This window comes from Galleria mellonella, unplaced genomic scaffold (genome assembly GCF_026898425.1).
Source record: "Galleria mellonella isolate WM207_F2 unplaced genomic scaffold, CSIRO_AGI_GalMel_v1 utg99, whole genome shotgun sequence".
Taxonomy (NCBI): domain Eukaryota; kingdom Metazoa; phylum Arthropoda; class Insecta; order Lepidoptera; family Pyralidae; genus Galleria; species Galleria mellonella.
Genome location: NW_026442184.1, coordinates 3085447 through 3105792, shown reverse-complemented (window position 1 = coordinate 3105792; position 20346 = coordinate 3085447). Strand labels below are relative to the sequence as shown.

The 20346-nt window shown below is 31.6% G+C and overlaps 1 protein-coding gene across 2 annotated transcripts in view; it reads right to left on the bottom strand.

Moving 5' to 3' along the window:
* Positions 1–20346, bottom strand: part of LOC113521210 (zinc finger protein 774) — an 86153-nt gene that overhangs the window by 34099 nt on the left and 31708 nt on the right. The gene's annotated exons all lie outside the window — the stretch shown is intronic.

Below are 20346 nucleotides of genomic sequence, written 5' to 3'. Positions count from 1 at the left end.
AAGGCTATGTTCAGCAGTTAATGACTGATACATACATGTATTTATTATTAAGCAGTTGATTAACCTTATAACTAATTCTTAGATGGCAACCGTTTTAATTTTGACCAGCTCAGCACGGGGACTGGTTTCCCTCGAAACTGTCGACCCAGAGCATGGTCGCGTTGTCCCAGCATAGAATGGGCCACCACTTCCTTTCCTGTGGGTGTCATAAGAGGTGACTAAAGGAACTTAATGCTCAGGAAATAGACAGCAGCGTTGTCACGTTTAAAACATCACCAAAGCCTAACTGTGGTTGCCAACCCATCTACCAAGCTTGGCAATTACTGAAAATTCCCTAAGGAGAGGCTTGCTCAGCAGTGGACAGTTAACGGCTGATATAATGGTGATGATTTATTAAGTATTTTTAAATCACGTATTACATTATGAAAAGCAAAAGAAAATAACTAAATGTAATTATTTTAAAGTTTAGACCACCCACAGACTGGTTCGCCCCCCGCTTTTGGCATGCATTTATCTACGACGACTGTATGCACGGAAGCCTTTGCGTGCCCAGAAGTTTGCAGAAAAAAGAAGCTCGGTTCATTGATCCCACGATATTTATTGCTTTTACTTTTTAATTTAACGACTAAGTTAACACGCGAGCGAATTAGTGACGCCCACTGTGCATTTATTTTCGGTTTTACCTACCAAACCCTCGGTAGGGTCTGGACTCTGATTGGAAGTAATGCGGTGCAGTTTACAAGCCTCTCTGAATGTGTTAATTAAAAACGAATTACGTTAATAACTCTTTATGATCATTGTTTATTGATATGTCTACTTAGAATTAATAAGTATTGCTGGTCGTGCCTCGTCGTGCTTCAAACTATGCAGCCAACTCACCTCTTACACAAATTCCTCGAGTATATAATAATGAATTAAGTGACGTGAATCTATTCTTTCAATCTAAATTGACATTTAAGAAGCTTGTTGTAAGAACTATGAATCAATAAGTTAATTAGGTAATTAAGTAAAATCTTAGGGTCGGTGTGATTGTATTTGCATGGTGTGAGTGGATGTGTGTGCTTTAATGTGTCATAATGGTAACATGAGGTAGTGTATTCATGCAAAATCTGTTGTATTTATGTATAAAATAAATATAGCAGTACTGAATATACTGTAACATACATGCATTGGTAAATATTTGTATTATAGTGTCTTGTAATTGAATGTCTGCATTCTACTTTTCCTTTTTTGCGCAAACCAATTTTGTACTTTTATAATAATAAGAAACCTGTTATTAGCTTTAATGTTTTAAATACTAGTATGTAAATCTTAACTGTAACGCCGTTGGTTTCTAATAAATAAATAAATTGCTTTTGTTAAAAAAAATAATTAACATGATTATAAATAAACTTTATCAAAATTATTAAGGTGAAAATGAATTAGTTTATTTTTATTTTCTGTCGTTTTAATAGCTCAACTTAGTAGTACTTATTTAAATGCAAAAGTCAGGCAAATGCCCAGAACGGCAAAAAAGTAAGTTGATCGTTGAAATGCTAATATTATATTATACGTAATATTATATTTGCACGTAACGGCAAAGTTTACAGTTGACTGGAAGAAATTTCTTTTAGAGATAAGTTCACTTTTACTTAAATTTTACCTAAGTATAATTATTACTATATTTTTGTATGCAATCTATACTGATATAATAAAGCGTAAGGGTTTATTTATTATTGCATTTGTTTTAAATTCTTTTATGTGCCTAGTATGTCCGCCGCTTTATGATAGCCAATGGGTTATCTCGCTCCATCTAGTGGCAAAGTTTGTGAAAGTCGAAACGTGTGGTGTGTCGCAGCCTTTATGATTACATTTATGGACGTGTCATGAGAAATAGTAATTTAGTCGGGAATTAGTACATTTTAATACAAATATATTTTAGTATTTTATAACAATATTAGAAATTTTATTAAAAAATCAATAATTTAAATTTCTCGGCTTTTTATGATATCCATTGCTTTTGTTTTGTTTACTACATTATCATCATCATCATCATCATCATCATCATATCAGCCGTTAACTGTCCTTCGTTGAACATAGGCCTCCAGTTTATAGGGCTTTGGCAGTAGTTACCACGCTTGGCAGGCGGGTCGGCAGCCGCATTATTCCTTTACTTGCCTCTTATGAACATCCACGGGAAAGAAAAGTGTAGCCCATTCTATGTTGGACTATAAGGCGATTACTATAGCGTTAATATCATATAGATGTGCTATTTTCCTTTTATTTTTGAATTAAGAAGGATATGGGCGATATCAAAATCTTTTTTCCGCCATCAATGTCCAGACGAACCCAATATATAGATATCGGATATCTGAGTACCTGTATAATCCGTTTTAGTGGGGGGAAAGGGATTGTTAGTAATGAGGTCTAATAGCCCCATTGCTAGTAATATACTCTCTCAGGTCGACCTCCACGCGGTCCCCCTGGAAACAATCACGGTTAATTTTTGTCGAATTCATCATGATGGGCCAATTGACCTGCATTTCTTCTCACCTATCATCTCTCACTGGTGTCCCGTTTTCATTCCATTTTCACCCATTAAAAAAAAAACGTTTTAGTAGATACCTACCTAATTTTGTGAGACAAATAAATATAAACGTTTTCTGAGAAACGTTAAGTGTTGCTATTGTAAATTAACAAAATGTTTATTGCTTTAAAAAAGATGATTATACTAAGCCGACTGGCATAATAAAATTAGACAAGCGATGAAATGCCCTCTTGATTTTGACTTACTGCCTTAAGGCGACACGGGGGTGTACATAAGGCAGGAGGGGAGGGGGATTGTTGATAATGGACTAACAGCTTCATTTCAGCGATGTATCTACCCTGTCAGATCGACATTACCGTGGTCTCCTTCGAAATCAGCGTGGTTAATTTCTGCTGAATTAAGTAATAAACTAAGTATCCTGATCACTGGTAACCCGTCAGTACGAACTGATAGCTGAGATGGGGGATCCAACCATTTCATTTAAAAAAAATATAAGAAAAAGGGGTGCATGACGGTCCACCTGATGGAAAGTGGTAACCGTCGCCTTTAGACATGAACATGTACCATGGACATAACTGAGTATACTGTTTCGCCCATCATATCCCCCCATGCGTTGCCATTCCTGAGGACTCAGGTGTTATTCCTCTGTACCCCGTAAATTTACTGCCATAATCCACCCTTTAAACCGAAATACAATCATGCAAACACAACTGCTTTACGGTAGAAACACGAATGGGACAGAGGTGTCCAAGCAAACGACTTTTGTACAAAGTCTCTCACTGGTCTTTTCTACCTACCTGTTTATGCTTGAAGCATTATTACTAACTTTGGTATTGTCAATGACAAACAGAAGTCATCTTTGACTTTTATACAATGTTGTTGGCCAGTAGAAAACGTTCAAACGCAGAACAATAGAAAAGAAGTCACAAAAGAAAATACTTAGCACCTCAAACAATTTTTGCAAAAGTAAATTTTAAGTTCTGCACAGAATTTATGAAAAGAAAATCTAAGGGGTTTCCTCGACACATTGACTGGCACGGAATACGTTACGCATCAAAATAAACCTTAAAGGTGAAAAAATAAAAGTCATACTAAGTGAACAAGGTCGGTCATTAAAACTTGAGATGGGGTGCGAGGGAGAAAGTTCTTTATGTTGCAAGTTTTAAGGTACGAAACAGGTTGTGTGTAAATTGAAATATCTGTGGGGTGAGTGAACCCTGAAAGCTTCGTTTCAGAAGTTTGAGACATGCCACCGTTTCCTGTAGCTCCGAGTGCTAGAACGTTGGTAGACGTTAATGTCATGGGATTTAAGAAAAAACATTTGGACTTGGAGATTGGGTGCTATTTTTGTTGTACAAATGCATGACCTCAGTACAGGACAAAAAGATATGTATATTTTTAAATACACTATTAAAAATTTACAAATATGTAAGTACTATTTACCTGCAATTTTTTTTATCGTGTTTAGTCCTGATAATATTGTATATAAAAACATGTGTCAACAAAATGAAAAAAAAAAATTAAAAGAAGTGTAGATTGTATTTGTACATTGTGTATCAAATGTATGTATTATAAATAATTACTTAAATTTGAGATTTTGTTTTAAAAAGTGTGACATTAATTTTTACAAAATTAATATATGTAGGACCAATATGATATTTCTTATAGATTATGCAAATAATTATTAAAATGAGTCTACAAATTGTGAACATATCACGTAATAAATAGACAAAAACAATGCCGAATACAGAATTTGATTCATTTAAAAGTTTTTAAAAAAAACATGAGCAGCTAACACGTCTGCTAAGTGTAGCAACTACTGGCAAACCTCTTTTAAGAAGGAGGGACAGTTAAGGCAGATATGATGATGAAAAAGAAATATTTAATACAAGTATCAATAAATGACATTACATTTACTTATGTTACAATAACTGTGAGAAAATTGGGCAAATTAATTTCAAACTACAATTACATACCAAATACAATTAAATTTTAAAGTGAAAGAATTTTAAATATCAGAAAAGACATACAAGGCAACATAATATCATTAACAAACTATAGTAATATTATAAAAAGAAAAGATTGAACAAACAAAACAAACAATCATTTATCCATTAGGATAAATTCAGAAACTACTCGATCGATTTAAATAATTCTTCTACATATAGAATGTTACATTATCAGTAAATAACATTATATCTTATTAAAAAAAAAAAAAAAACTTAGAGATCTGTATGAAAATAAAGTAGCATAAAGTATTAAAATTTTTCCCATTTAAGCTAAATAATATAGGAATCGCTGGTAATAAATATAATTTAGATTCTGTTCCACAATAAAAAAAACCGACTTCAATTGTGGCAAATTGTGATTTAAAAACTATTGAATCCATTTTCATAAAATTTCTATGGGTCCTATCTGTAAGCATATCCTTTCAGATAAAAAAAAAAAGAATTTTCCAAATCGGTCCACAACTGACGGAGTTATGTGGTAACAAACATAAAAACAAAATACAATCGAATTAAGAACGTCTTTCTTTCTAAAGTCGATTGAAACAAAAAGTAACAAACTACCGACATAACGTATGTACGTTATTTAAAAATATCTCACTTAAATAAATGTTTAAAGCTTTAAATACGTTGCCGTACAAGTAAATATAATTGTTGAAACCACTCAATTATGTTCCGGGCGGCCGCTCATATATGGCAAGCTGTTTTCAAACTGGTATGAGCCTCTTTTTTATAATAGCTAATAAAAAAAAAAAACATCTAATTATATCCTCACTATGTTACTCGGTCACTAAGTATAGCCACTGGCCCAGGAATTTGTATAGGACGAATTAAATAGCTTTTCATATTCATAAATATTTAAGTATCGTCTTAAATAGAGTATTGTCAATAATAATTGTTGTTTTATTGGTCAAAAATTGAGAAACATTTTTGGCATTTATTGATTGATTGAATGAATGAATGAATGTATTTTTAAAGAAAGGATGGCCCATTCTATGCCATGTAGTTCTGGCATAGGTGGGCTACCACTTCCTTTCCCGTGGGTATTGTAAGAGGCGACTAAGGGAACTTAATAGTTGAGAGATGGGCAATAGCGTTCCATTTAAAATACCGCCAAAACCAAATTGCGTTTGCCAGTCTGCTGCCAAGCGTGGCAACTACTGGCAAACCTCTCTTAAGTGTATGTACTCAGCAGTGGACAATTAACGACTGGTATTATATGGTAACATAAGTACAATAATGCGGTCTTATTGTTCGTGTTTCATAACTCCCACATCTTATATTAGAGTGTCTATGATCCGTATTAAATATGTTGTCATTTTGAACATATTTTTAAAATATTTCTAAAATATAAGAAATTACTTTTACTCGCTACTTTATATATATATAGATTTTAGAAGTAGGAAAACTATCAAAATAGCCTACGTCTATATGACGTAACAAGATAAAAGATATATGATATATTATAATACTTGTTTCTAAGTCAGAATGACTATGAAAACCGCATTCAAGTTGGTGTAGTAGTCCTTGCAGAATACTGGAATAAACAAACATATATCTTCATCATCATATCAGCCTTTAACTGTCTACTGCTGAACATACGTCTCCCTGTTCTAACATCACCAAAGCCTCACTGCGGTGGGCAATCCGTCTGCCAAGCGTGGTGATTATTAATATTCCTTAACTAACTTACATGCTGAAAGACAGGCAGACAAAATTTTTGCAAATTATCGTTTTGGCCTATATTAGTTTTATTAAGATCTGTCATATTATTGTAATTTTTCTTAAAAATCTCCCAAGTACAAACATTGTTTAAGTGCAATTTTATTTTATTAATAAGATTTCTGTATTTTAACATACATATTATAACATTTTTGGCTGCCATCGCACTTGCATGTTTAAATGGGTACGCAAAGTACAGTTGATTTATTTAAATTGAAATCTATACAGGGCGATATAATAGTCGTTAAAGATGTGAAAAACTAAGAATCTGGCGATTAGATATTTTTAATCAGTAAAATAAAAAAATAAAAGTATTTTGGATTCAGTTCCTTTAGGTGAAAATTTTTAGTTTCGCTGATCGAATACTCCTTCTAACGATTTCACATTTTATATATTTTATATATGTAAAATCATTAGAAAGAAGTATAACTTAGACATAAGTATTAAAATAATATTTTTAATAATATAAAAACTAAAAATAGACAGGTAAATAGCCGATACACGCATGTCGATAATACTGTATACAATATTTCGAGCGAGGCAAGGTGCAAGACCGCTGAGTAATGTCATTCGCGGTCACCGATAGAAGGGCATTCAAATCACAATTGGAATATATATTCAAACCCTTAAGTTATAATTATTGAAACAAGAAAATATCTACAATCTTAGTTTGTTAGGTTTTAATGATTAGTTAGAATTAATTTTGATATATTGAATTTTATAATGATTTTTAACACATTTGACGTTTGGTGGGATATGGCAGTAAAATTACAGGATACTAGCAACGCGGCCTGAGGGGTTACCACGAAATATTTTTCGAAATTTCGGGGATGAACGTATGATACATAATACACATGTTAAAATATCGTTCATCTGGAATATATTATGATGAACATGCCGATTTCAGAACAAAAACACGAAATAAAAATGTTTCTTTTCAAGATATAATTTCATAATATATTATACATGCTCAGGTATAATGTAACATTCTAATGGTGAAAGAATTTTTGAAATCAGTCCAGTAGTTCTTGAGTTTATTCGTTACAAACTTACAAAATTACAAATTCTTTTTTATATTATTAGTGTATATGGAGGCATAACATCATAGTTGTCAGAAATGGCAACGCAAGATGACTATTATATATACAATGTCATGGTCAGGGTTACTATTATCACTTTACATCAGATGGGCCGTCATTTTGTTTTCATTCTAAGTTGCATAAAGAACAACAAGTGCGAAACGAGACGCTGTGACGCAAAGCGCCGTACGCCCCCTGAAGACGTCTTTCGGATGAAGTCGAAACAATTAACGGAAAACTTTGTGTTTCCACACAGAACTTATCATAAAATTTCTGTTATAGATATATATATATATATATATATATATATATATATATATATATATATATATATATATATATATATAGACAGTTTAAAAATAGTTTCAGATTCGTTTAATTGTTTTCAAATTTCATCCTGCCTCCGATCATACTGTTTATAGTTATTTTTCTCCATCCAAAGGTTGCCTGGAAGAGATCGCTTTTAGCGATAAGGTCACCCATTGTTTTCTCACTGTGATCATTTCTTGTAATTTTTTGTATTGATAATAAATTTACTATTGTAATCTTTTGGCGGAAACAATAAAGCGTATACATCCATCTATTATTACTTATTTAATATATTATTACGAGTACATATTAGTTGTTACCTGATTTCATCGAAAATAAAACGCTTGAATTTATACGGATTGGCATTCGATGCCAATTTGATTGTGTATTTTTAAAGAAAATTGTTTTATGAATAGGTGTCAGTCACTGTGAGTTTTACCTTGGTGTTCCTATTTCCAATAACCCTGTATGGCTTATAATTCCAGGAACAAAGTAAGTATAAAGTCTTGGTAGCCCCTTTTACACTAGCGCTGTATATATACTACCAGAAATAAAGTGCCAGTAGCAACAATAACCTTGAACTTGAACAAAACATTAATGAGTCGGCGAGTTGAGCTGACATTGTAAAGTTAGAAGGCACTGCATTCAGAGAGCGAAAGTTGCATACACGTTGCTTTATTTAAAGGACTGTCCGGTTAACTGTATGCAGTCTCTATTTTGTCCGAAGCAAGAATAAGTCGATATTTTCTTTTGCCGTTACATTGTCTTGAATTGTTTCCGAGTAATTTAAGTATATTTATCCATTATGAATTTAAATAGTGTTAAAATTCATATAGAATTATTTTAAAAGTAAACTTGGCCGATTTCAAAAAGAATTGTCGATATTGGTAGATAATTTTATTGGTAAACATGTCATGAAATAATCACGAAAAGATACACACAAAAATATGACATTGTTTATTGTTAATATTAGTTGTAGGAAGATCTTGGTGTTTGTATTTTGTTTTAAATAATTGTGACACCTTTATCTTGTTTTTATTGATTTGTTGAACTGTATTTATTATATATTATATTAAAATTAGAATAAAGATACATTTGAGAAGAACAATGGCGCGCAGAGAAGAGAGGGAGGAGGGGCACAGAGTAAATAGTCTGCATTCACCAAAGATTAAACATAAACATAGATAAATTACTTGTTGTATTTTAAAATATATGTAAAGATTTATACATTATATAATTTTCTTATTTTTATATTTACGTAGTACCTAGTGTAAAACACAGCTAAATATAAAAGAAAATTGAAACATTTTTGTGTCAATACACAGTAAACGAATTTTGTTATTTCTAGTATCTTTCTTAATTTTTTTTAAAATTTGTGTTCAATGACCGTCGTAGGGAGTCTGTACAATAGTGGTCTGCTTAGGTACCTCACCAGGTGTCTCACTCGTGTTTTTACCGTGAACCAGCTATGGTTGCGTGACTGTGCTTCGGTTTGAAATGTGACGGTGAAATGAAAGATTATAAGGGCATAGCGTCCTAAGGAAAGAACATTATGAAGAGCACCATTGATATCACAGCGTCTATGATGTTCATAGTGCCATAGACAATACGCGACGGTATTGTATATATATTCTTGTATCTCTTTTTTTGTATGTCTACTACTAGGCCTGTTGTTATTTGTGTGTAAGTAATGCAACTAATTTATATAACTATGTATCTATTAGGTGGACCGTCTATTTCTTTGCCATTCCAAGTTCTATAATAAATTGACTGAACTAAAAATATAACACCTCCTATCTAAATGTCTATAAAACGGCATTAAACTTGACGTGTGTAATTGAACAATGAATTTGCTTCAAAAGGTAACTTTTCTCACAGCACTCCACTGTCTTATTAAACGGTATTGGAACAGATAGATATTTTCACGTGTTGCCTGACAGAATTCACAAAGGCTGGAATGTTCAATATACTTATGTTATTCTGAAACGTAGATTGTTGAAATATATCGCATAGAAACATACCTATTAATGACAATGTAATAAATAATTGGCATATTTAATTTGTATTTAGATGCTGATAGGTTTGTATGAAGTTTGGTACATGGCGTACCCTCAGATATTCATAGATTCACATATACATTCATCGTGACGATGGCAAACCGCAAGATGCAGTTAGTAAAGTATTAAATTAGTAAAAACTAATATGTTTGTTTAAAATGTACTGTTAAATGAATAACTACTTATATTTTTGACACGTTAATTAATTCATTAAAATGAAGTGTGGCAACTTGCATCTGAACCAGTATTCCGAAGTGATTGGTTTTGTAACTAGTCTTGTTAAAGCATGCAACTTTTACAAAGTAGAATATTAGGTATTAATTGATACGCATATTTAAAAAGTAATATACTTATTATTTAATAACAAATTGTAACTATGCACCGCTCTCTCATTATATTCACCACTAATTATAATTACTACGTTATTTAAAGCAGACACTGTTATTATATTGATGAAATTGGAAAATGAATCTATGTAACAATATGAAAGTATTAACATAATGAAATAAATGAATATTTATAATGTTGTACAATTATTTATAATATATTCAACATATCGATATCGATAGAAATCAAAGATACTTTATAGTGTTATTTTTTTATGTCAGTGAAATGTTTACACAGATTTCATATTAATGGTTTTTTTGTATGAAGTGACGCCACTGTAATGCGGATCTGCCATATCTATTTAATTTTCATTTTTCATTGCGCGTTTGAAAGCATGGGAAATTATGTGTACAGCCATTTGTATTTTTAAAATTGAATAGCGGTAGTGACGGATTAGGAGCATATAACATCATTTAATCTACGCGTAATCAAACGTTAGCTGTCTAATATGACAGATTGACAGGATTGTACGTCATAACACAACGAACTGGTACGGACTACTTAATCATGGATATTTACCGAATTTATTATGTATGCCTTTGAATTTATATAGTAAAATGTATTAAAATAATAAAAGATATCTAGGATCAGGAGATACCTGTGCGAAATTTCTTGTCTTCAGTTCTCTAGAGAATTCTTGCAAGAAGGCTGTCTTAGTATTCAGAATAGAAATATAATTCAAATAAACTTAATTTTATGTAATTGAATTGTCAATTTTTTATACTTTTATCGATTTATTAGAAAAACAGCTTTCGCTGCTAAGATTGAGCAAAAAAAAAAAAATACTTTTAAATAAAAAAAATATATAAGTTTATGATTTTTGTGATTAAAAATTACTAAATAGTATATAATCATAATAATATATTTAGAGTTAAGTAATAAAATAAATCAGTCGCAATGATTTAAGCAAACCAGTCAATATATGTAAGTAGCATCCGTTCACGATGGATGGGCCATAGTCGTAAATGGGTGATGAACAATGCATCCAATCATATATGCTTACCACCAGTCACTAATATAACAATAGGCACATTTAGTAACCAAATAACGTGCCTACTAAAACAATATTGTTATTCTTTATTTATTAGTAAAAAACGTATGTATAGTCTAAAAATATACGGCTATGAACAAAATTTTAATATTATATCAGAAAAAATATAATAATTAGTAACACTTTAATGTACGTACCTTCAATATGATATCCTATTGAACATGTATTAGGTAGGTATATAATTATGAATATAATAGGTAGGCAGGTGCCAGGATTGCTAAAAACGAATTATTTGCTTTGTTCAACGACACTCCACCATTAGCTCTCTCGGCCATTTTTCAATTATGCCAAATGTGTATGGCGTATATAAATCTTATGTAGGCACGAGTGGGGGTGGACGTGGACCATGTATCTCCCTGTTTAATTTGTAAACGGATCGAAATATAGTAGGCATGCTAGCATTTACCCTCGGATTCGTCGGTGTGGAATTTTGATGCCTATAACTTTTTATGTTTATTGACGAATACATAACAACTGTCCACCCCAACTTGGTAAGGTATGCAAGAAAAATATGATATATATTTTTGGTGCTGGACATATTTATTGTCAAGAATTTATATTATACATATATATATCTACGATTATTACCGATTAAGTGTATTAGTGGATTAATTCCATAATTAAACGGTCTTCACAAACTTGGCGATATCAAATTTGTACTTTCCCGCCAAATATTCTTTATCTGTGGTTACATTGTTTACAGATTAATAAGATATTTTTTAATGTATCTAGATGGAATATTGCACGCGTTTATATTATTTGTATTTATGGTGGAGCACCAGTGAAGAATAAAGTTATGAGGGTAAGGTTAAGTTAGTTGGATTATCATGCTGAACTCACGAGGAATTTACCAAAACTGGGGTCGTGGAGGTTGACTTGATAGTGCATTATGCACTGACAAAAAACTTTTTAATAATTTTAGTAAGTATATTTTCATCCATTCCTACACCAGGATATAAAAGCGACTTATTTCTATACATTAGTAGATATAAGACACAAATACCTAACTTGGTCCAATACCGGGGTGCAGTAACCAATAAAAAGAAACGCAAAGTCGACATTTTTATGCGTTTCGACGAATATTTTTATAGCCCGCGACGGCTTGCTTTATGACCTGGGACTAGTAATGGTATTGAAGAATTTCGTTGGATTTTACAGCTGTTTGTCTGTTTAGTGATAAGTGACAATGTCAGATAGTTAAATAGTCGGTAAGCGCTTTGCTAATCCCAGCATGCTATTAATGGTCGTAACATTCATTATGATAGACGTTGATGGTGTTTATAAACTGGTTTATTTGAGATTTCAAGTGTTAATAGCATGATATTTGGCTACTTATAATAAACGTTTCTATTTAATCTTTTATCTATGTTTTAATAAATATTGTTTACGTTTTGTAAATTAGACTTTTTTTTTAATTCATATAGGGACCAAATGATGAATGAATGATTTATACAGTTCACCTGATGGTAAGCGATTACCGCCGCCCATAGGCACACGCAACATCAGAGAAGTTGCAGGTATGTTGCTGACCTTTTAGGAAGGAATTATGTTCTATTCTTGAAGGTTTCCATGTCTACTAGGAGATAGTTTCATACTTTGGTTGTGTAATTTGTTCTATTAGTATGTAATTAATATTTCAAGGTTGTACAAAGACCTTTACAGTACTGGAAAGAGTCTAATTGTTTATGAAAATTAAAATATTGCATGCACGTTGCTGGCTTGCCACACTTAAGTATGAAGGCTACCAATTTCATTTTAATTTTTTAATGTTGAAAATCAGTCTTTCTGGATACATCGTCGGTTTATGACATATTAATGGCCGTCGTTCGATCTTACGGGTCGTCCTACACTGCGTTTGCCTGTACGAGATTATTAGGTGTATCTTCTCATCGTTTATCGGGCCGGCTATATCGTTCGAAGAATCGATAAAAAAATTAATATACCAACACAGTGCTTGTCAAAGTCATGCCAATATCATAATAAAATATGTATGTGAATATATATGTATATATGTACATACGTACATAAATTTAAAACTGCAAATCCAATTTTAAAGCCAACAAACATTATCAAGCAGCCGTCGGGCACGTTAATTCCATCGATCATTACTCCCACTGCAATCCACCAATCGTGAAAAATAAAAACACTGGCAACCCCACCTGCAGCCTCCACCCCCACACCCTCCACCCCTCGCGTCTGGGAGAGATGGGATTTTTTTGAGCGTCACTCTCTATTAGTATGAATTTTTGGCTGCCGTATATTTTTGTAATGGATATACTTTTATATATCGTATATATAACTATTGATTTATTCACCACTATTGATTTGTATATGTACACGTATGTGCTGCAATTTTTTTTCTTTTTTTGCGGCGGGTGGGAGGGAATATATTTTTTATGGCTGCACATAAAGCAAGATACGAGCGGATGCAAAACCTTTCAGCGGTATCCGCCGAATATAATTCGATATGGGTATTTTGAATAGGCCAGGCCTCTTTCAACTTTTAGTGTAGGGTCTTTGAGTTAGGCGTAGTGTAGTTTGTGAATTATAAAAGTGTTTATAGATATATTTTTGTACGTTTATAATTAATAGTGTAATTAAAAAAAAAAAAAAAAACCAATGAACATTTTAAAATTGATACATTTTAAAATTTATTCAGAGGAAAATAATTATCGTGGCCAGTACAAATACATGGTACTTTCAACTCTCGCAAAACCATGCCTTTGCCATGTTTATTAAAAAATAAAATAAAAATACGATCGCGTGCACTCTTCGATTGTTTGTGTAGGAATGAAATGTGTGCGTAAATCAAATACTCGCACACATTAGTCACAATTGCAACGGTGTGGGTGTCTGCAAAGCTGAGCTTGGGCTAAGTCCGATCGCGTGCAAAGCTCCATGCAAAAATGTGCATTTACACAAAAACACCAACGAAATTTAACCTCCCGCCTCCCTCGGCGTACGTATTCTAAAAGACCAATAAGGAGTACGCGAGTTTTTTAGCAGAGGTCTAAATATAATGGTCATTGTAGAGCTGGGGTAGTAGATGCGGGCCCCCTTCCCTGTCATGTATCATGTATCTAGTTTAAATTTCGAACAAGTTCCTGATTGCTTTGAAATTGGAACGTTGTATTTTATTAGTTATAATTTTTGCAGTAACACAAAAGAATGGTTTAATATAAATTATAATAATAAGTAAACAAAATAAAATTCTACACATAATTCCTACATTATTTTTTACTTTTATATATTATTGGTTATATTATAGGATAATTGTGAAGATCATAACTATCTTTTCAACAGAATAATAATAAAATGTTACCATTTATTACCTGTAATTATACATACAATAGAGTCAAGATAACTGGAAGTGAAGAGGAGATTTGAGAGTAAGAAAAATATTATCCCTTAATAACAATAAAGTTTTTACCTTAGTAGCTAGAAAAATAATTGCTCCATACCTGAAAAGGAAATAAAACGGAAATTAAAAATCTCATTAGGATTATTTCTTATTAATATTACAGATGTGAAAGTGAATTTGTTTGTTTATTATCTACCTTAAGGGCTTAATAATATTTGGTATGCACGTACTATATGGCATGGAGAAAGATATAGGCTACTTTTTATTCCGGTCAGTGAACATATCCCGGCCACGCGGACGTAGTCGCGGGTAAAAGCTAGTTATTTCTAAATCCAATAATAAAATGCTTAATGTTTATGTTCTAAAACATCTTTATAGATATAAAAGTTCATCTGGTTCTAAGGCGTTGATTCAAAATGGCGTACAAAGCATCGTATTCAGTTTTTAAAGGTGCTCTTTTAAAGCGCCTTTCCGTTCAGATATTCAGCCGACTAACGAAGCTGTAATTAAACTTAATACTCAAAAGAAATTTCCCATTTTTTTCCCTTAGAAATTTAATGAAATACATCTCATTAAAGTTTGAAAGAAAGGTTGACGTGTTTGCTTATTTTGTGAGTAGGTACAAATTGCGGAGTAAGAGTTCGATGATAAAGAAAAAAAATAAGATATACTTAATAAATTGTCTATGGACTATAAACATTAAATTATTTTTTAGAATACAAACTGTAATTACAACAAAATATGACATATTATTTTACTGAATAGTATAAATTCATATGTGGGCTTAAAATTGCTATTTGTTCTCTATAACTAGATTTATGGTCACATTATAAATTTGTCAAATAAAGTCTTAAAGTTGAATAGGATATGAAAAGGACAAATATAATTAGATAGTAAAGACATGGTATGGTAACTGTAATAACAAGAAACGTTATTAGTAAAACAACACAATATTCAAAATCGGTGATTAAAAAAAAAAAAAAAAAAAAACAAACTGACTACAATATAATATAATAACCGACATATAATAAAAATAAATAAAGTCATTTTTTGTCCTTTAAAAAGAATTACTTTGTCCTTATGAATACAAACTATTACATATTTTATTTCCTTAGTCTGTAATTAAAAAACAAAAAACATAATGTTAGTACCAGTGAATGTTAACCGAGAGCAAAGACATATTCGAAAGTTGTCAACATTGTTCAGGTGAAGTTTTATGAGGGTCGAAGTTTTACATACCTACGTCCCGACGAGGAGGGAAGAAAGAAAAAAGAACAGACAGAGAGAGCAGAAACTGTGTTATGAGGTAAGGAGAGGCCACGGACACGATTGCAATAAAACGATACTGCGTAAGGTCGGCGGGAACTTTTTGTGGTGCAACTTTTTTTTTATGTTCTTTGGCAAAGGCGAGGGAAATTTTCTCGGATCGATGTATATTCTCTATTCAAGATGCATGTGCTCTCAAGTGTGTGTTTTCTATATTTATAATTAATTGTTATATTTATTACTAGCGGTACGTCCCGGTTTCGCACTGTTAGATAAATAGAAACATAAATTAGTATATTATATTAACTTTAATTGGAAATTTTTGGATACCTTAGGTTACATTGTTTTATATTTCTTGGAGATCTCTAATTTTTACAAATAACATAAGCTTTTTATAAGTGACAGAATTGTAATAATTGGTTAATTAGTTTATCCATTATAAACAAACAATCAAAAAAATTTTTTTTTAATATTATAATGGTATAGATAATTAAAAAAGTTTTGTTTTACTTATTAGAAAAACAGAAATGCACAAAATTGTATTTGACCAGTATCTGCGCTATACGTATAAAATATTTATAAAAGGTAATGTTGTACTCGTTTAAGAGAAGTTAAGGCGTAAACAACGATTTGAGAAGAAAATGTTGAAATAAAACTTTATTCCAAGCTGCTTAGCCAGCATGGTGATAGTGGGTAATGGTTATTACCTAGCATGACATAGAGTAGGCTACCCCTTCCTATCCCATGTGTGTTGTAAGGGGATTTAATGGTTGAGAGGATAAGCAGCAGCGTCCCTCTTAAAGCATCACCAAAGCCTAAATGCGACTGCTAGTCCGCCTGCCAAGCGTGGCAACTATTAGCAAAACCCCAAAATAAAGAGAAGCTTATATTTAGTATAAAGATAAAAATATGGTCGAATTGAAAATCGTCTCTATTTTTAAATTGTTTTAAAATAATGTATTGTGTTCGGTATATCAATCACATACAGCCTACGTCAGACAAAGATTTAAAATCAATCGCTTTATGCAAAATCACCACCTGGTGATCTGATAACGAAGGACGCAACATTCTAGAAAGTTTTTCTATTCTGTAAACCCCAGCGGAGTTCAAATATCGATTTAATACCAAAACTAATGTGATTCATTTCATATTTTTTCCCATGCCAATTTAAAAATAGAAGGGTAGGGAAGATCTAGAGAAGTTTAAAGTCATATTCTAAAGACGAATGATTTTTTTCTTTGTACAGGATAAACTAAAAATAACAATTCAAATTTTATTTTTACTTATACAAAAATGCGTTTTCGAGGAGGAGCATTGGCTGTATTTTATTTAAAAGAAACCGTGTGATATCGGGGCGAGTCACTAGTATATAATAATAACCTAATAAATGTAGATGTTTTGGCAGATTATAAGGAATTATATTATTTATCGTATAAAGTGGCTGTCAGGAAGGAAAATTATTTTAGCTATATTTTTCAATTACTTCCTACTAGGTAGGTACAGACTGATGAAAGACAGAGGAAGATGGAAAAATCTGGAGGAGGTCTGTGTCAAAGGACAAGTTAGAAACGAAGAATTGAATTAAATTTCTAACGGTTATCACTATTTTTGACTAAAGATACCTCGTTTAGAGGTGAAACACGTGTTGCAAAACGTGCGTGGATGAAATGGCGGTTGGAGATTAAGGGCTTATATGGAAGGTCGTAGAACTTATAGTAGTAATGATGGTGGTGAATCTTCGAGTGTTGGCAGTCACACACATACTAATGGTGGCGGAATTAAACTAACTAGTTCTAATCAAATAACTAGGAATATGGACTTCCGCGAGGTAATACCTAGTTCAGTAAAATATTTGAAATTTACAGGGTACAGAGGAATAATTTCTCAGTCTACAGGAATGGCAACGCATGTGAGGTATCTTGAACGAAACAGTGTATTCTGTTATGTGCATGGTACTGCTTATGTTTGTAGGCGACGGTTATTACTTTCTATCAGGTGGGCCGTCATCTTGTTTACCATTTGCAAGTTACATAAAAAAAATTATAATGTAAAAAATATACTTACAGCAAAAAACGATTTTTTTAATATTATTATAAATATGTAAATTTGTAATGTTATGTTTGTTATTCAATAACCCTTAAACGGTTCAACAGATTGTTATGAAATTTGGTATTCAGATGGCAAATTTCCCAATAGAGATCTATAGATACCGGGCAAATACCCAGGACGGCAAATGAGTTCATTGTCAGTTAATACGGTTACTAAGGTGACAAATATTTATTTTGCCCGGAACGGCAAAATGGAACGCGGGCAAAACTTCGGAGAACAGTTAATGCGTTATAATATATATTTACTTTCAATAAATCAAGGTTTAGTTTGGATTCGATCGCTTTTGTTTTTGACCTTGCATTTGTGAGTAGTACCGGGAAATCCCATAACGTTTGAGATGCTCAGTAGCTATAGCTATATACCTAAACGATATGGTCTACTAAATAGCATCGGATGTTATGGAATATTTTGATTGTAATTAGTGTAAAAACATTAATATGTAGTTTTTTTTTATACAACTTAGAATGGCAAACAAGCTGACGGCTCACCTGATGGAAAGTGGTAACCGTCGCCTATAGACATGAGCAGTACCATGGACATAACAGAGTATACTGTTTCGCCCATGATACCTCCCATGCGTTGCCATTCCTGAGGACTCAGGTGTTATTCCTCTGTACCCAGTAAATTCACGCCATATCCCACCCTTCAAACCGAAACACAGCCATGCAAACACAACTGCTTCACGGTTGAAACACGAATGGGACAGAGGTACACAAGCAATCGATTTTTGTACAAAGTCTCCCTCTAGTATTACTAGTAGTACTGGTTGTACTAGTAAGTAGTAAGTTTTTTATACAATCTTCACTAAAACCCCAACTAGAGTTGATCTAATTAAATTTATTTAAAAAATACATACAAAACCGATCGAAGATATTCAAAACAATGTCAGTTCTCTTTATTTATTTGTTTAAAGGCCTTATGTTTTAAGATTAAATAAATATCTTTTGTATTTTATAAGTGTAATATATATATCTACATATATATTTTGTATTATTCTTTAAGTGGTTCAATAAAGCGTAAATAAATAAGTAAACAAAACAAAATACTAAATAAAATAATACATTTATTTTGAATTAAATAAATATATTCAAAATAAGTTATTTTCTTCTTTATATATATAAAAAGATATTTAAAAAGAAAGTCTTTTTTTTTTGTATGTTTGCAATGAAAATATTTAATTTTATTATTCAGTACAGTACTCAAATGAAAATTGACTTTTTTTTTTATTTCGTAAAATTAATATGATCGTAATAATTGTTTTGTAATTTTTAAATTATAATATAATTGATTAGATAGGATACAGATTTGAATGACTTGGTAAAAATCAATTTACAAAAATGACGTGATTCAGGAATGTAAATACATAAATGTACATTTTAAGTTACTGAGACATACCTAAAAATCTAATATTAGTTGTTATATGGAATATTAATTTGCAGACGTTTATGGTAAGAAACAAAATGATACATTTCACTGAGATTAACTTGGCCATACAATTCTTCGAATATAAAAAAAAAAAACACTATATTTATTTCAGTGAGGTAGGTATTCGTTACAAGATTTTATATTATTAACCATAGACTAATATTCCATATTCAAAATTTTCAGAGATAACATTATCTTCCCGCTCTGTCTATAACGATACGATAAAAGAAAAATATAAGCTCCACTAACCCAAATGTTCAGACAGCAATTCTGTATTGTTATCGTGTGGAATACCTAAATGAAGCTTACTCCATATATTGTAATTAGAGATTATAAACTATACATACACCTACACCAAATAATAGATTTGGTTCTATTTGGTATTTGACCGTAAAAGAAATGCAATCAGTTTTGTGGTTCAAATCATTGAGGGGCGTTTAGCGAATTAGGGCATGAATGTATAAATAAGTGTTATAATAATAAAATAAGTGTATGTGAGATGTTATATTTATCTACTTAACTAGATTATTAGTATTCAGATAGTAGGTGTCTCCCTAGAAGTTTGCAAAATGGCCTAGCGTAACTTTTTTTTTAAAATACCGGCCGTACATTTCGTATAGCACTATTTTATACAAGCAATTGGTGATTTTAATTAAATGTTATCGACGTGATTCTAATTTGTTTTTGATAATAATTTCAAATTCAAAATTATCTTTATTCAAATAGACTTCTTTTTTTTTTAAATCTACTGTAGGGTTCGAAAAGTTGTATCTCTTAAGAAGGGTTTGTATTGTCTTGTTGCGTAGAGACCTTGGATTTAGGCACTTTATATTATTGCTTGATTATCTTAATTTTATAAAAAAGAAACTACGCTTTTGTTTGTTTGTTGTTTATTTTTCGTTTGTCGTAAAATTATAAAACTCTTTTTAGTGTATAATATTATAAAAAAACTCTACGCAAAATTTCAAATATAAATGCACAACGGAAATTTCATAATTTATAATCAGATTATGAAATTTCCGTTGTGCATTTATATTTGTTATTTTT